Source organism: Ceratosolen solmsi, unplaced genomic scaffold (genome assembly GCF_000503995.2).
Source record: "Ceratosolen solmsi marchali unplaced genomic scaffold, CerSol_1.0 scaffold3, whole genome shotgun sequence".
Lineage (NCBI taxonomy): Eukaryota > Metazoa > Arthropoda > Insecta > Hymenoptera > Agaonidae > Ceratosolen > Ceratosolen solmsi.
In genome coordinates this window covers 991,211-993,271 of record NW_011948428.1, presented here as the reverse complement: position 1 = coordinate 993,271, position 2,061 = coordinate 991,211, and positions in this window count along the sequence as shown.

Here is a 2,061-nt window from a genome sequence, read left to right as displayed (position 1 = left end):
GCAGGAGTGGCGGAGAAGGGGAAGGGGGGGGGGGAGGGGAGATTGAGATTTGATAATGCAACTTGCATGTTTCAATCTTGAGCGAATGCGGCACGCGGGAAACAGGTAGGAGATACATACAGTGTCGGCCAAAAGTACAACACGCGGCGTGAAAATTTCCTAGTATTTTATCCGCTCGTCAACGTCTCTTAAAGCCGCTGATAAAAAAAATATATATATATATATATATATATATATATATATATATATGCCCCCATTTTTACCGTTAGTTTAAATAATGGATAATTTTCTTTCATAGTCCTTCCTGTAGGCTCTCCGGGATCTATTAAACGCCGGCGCACTACACTTTGTCCGCTTAGTTGATACATCTCGCCGCTTGTATTTACGGAGCAACTGTACTTTCTAAACGAAAATAAAAATGAATATTGCGAGCGCGCAGTTATGATGCGAGGCCCTATTTTCTTTTAATGTATCTCTGTCCGCTCTACCATCGCTCATAGTTGCCGCCACCGAGTGATCGGATCTAAAATTCAACGTCCATTCTACCTACGCGGATGATAAAATACTTTTGACTCTTGGTGTATGCGCGCGTATGTATATACTGGTTTTGTATCCTTGGATGAGGCGTCGCGATACCTCGCAGCATCAGCTTCTTCATGACGCGCGCGAATATACATATTACGAGACGCTTGTTTTTAGTGTCAATCGATGAGCTGAGGAAAAGGAAGAAAGGAAGGAAGGAAGGAACGGATGGGCACTTTATTTTTGCAAGGAAATTGAGATTGGAATTGCGGGTAAGAGATGACCGTACGGAGATAAGCGAATTATCGAGAAAGCTTTTAGGTTTTGTTAGTGTAGAACGTTTTGTATATTATTTGGACAGCCAGCCAATGCCGCGAATTGAACGAATAAAGCGAGACAAGAGCCTCCTAACCTTCTCGTTAAAAATTTCCTCATCTTTTATTATTGCTACAATCGTTATTACTGCCTCTTCTCTTCTTATTCCTATTATTATTATTATATGCCCTTCGTATATTATTCATATTATTGTTGTTCTTCTGATTATTTGTACGTCTTTTGGTTCGTCTTTTCGAGCTCGGCAGCAAAATTGAGCGACGCTCATAGCTCGCGGGAAAGTTTTTCGACATTTTGTGTGTGTGTGTGTGTGTGTTAGTAGTAGTAGTAGTAGTAGTAGTAGTAGTAGTAGTAGTAGTAGTAGTAGTAGTAGTAGTAGTAGTAGTAGTAGTAGTAGTAGTAGTAGTAGTAGTAGTAGTAGTAGTAGTAGTAGTAGTAGTAGTAGTAGTAGTAGTAGTAGTAGTAGTAGTAGTAGTAGTAGTAGTAGTAGTAGTAGTAGTAGTAGTAGTAGTAGTAGTAGTAGTAGTAGTAGTAGTAGTAGTAGTAGTAGTAGTAGTAGTAGTAGTAGTAGTAGTAGTAGTAGTAGTAGTAGTAGTAGTAGTAGTAGTAGTAGTAGTAGTAGTAGTAGTAGTAGTAGTAGTAGTAGTAGTAGTAGTAGTAGTAGTAGTAGTAGTAGTAGTAGTAGTAGTAGTAGTAGTAGTAGTAGTAGTAGTAGTAGTAGTAGTAGTAGTAGTAGTAGTAGTAGTAGTAGTAGTAGTAGTAGTAGTAGTAGTAGTAGTAGTAGTAGTAGTAGTAGTAGTAGTAGTAGTAGTAGTAGTAGTAGTAGTAGTAGTAGTAGTAGTAGTAGTAGTAGTAGTAGTAGTAGTAGTAGTAGTAGTAGTAGTAGTAGTAGTAGTAGTAGTAGTAGTAGTAGTAGTAGTAGTAGTAGTAGTAGTAGTAGTAGTAGTAGTAGTAGTAGTAGTAGTAGTAGTAGTAGTAGTAGTAGTAGTAGTAGTAGTAGTAGTAGTAGTAGTAGTAGTAGTAGTAGTAGTAGTAGTAGTAGTAGTAGTAGTAGTAGTAGTAGTAGTAGTAGTAGTAGTAGTAGTAGTAGTAGTAGTAGTAGTAGTAGTAGTAGTAGTAGTAGTAGTAGTAGTAGTAGTAGTAGTAGTAGTAGTAGTAGTAGTAGTAGTAGTAGTAGTAGTAGTAGTAGTAGTAGTAGTAGTAGTA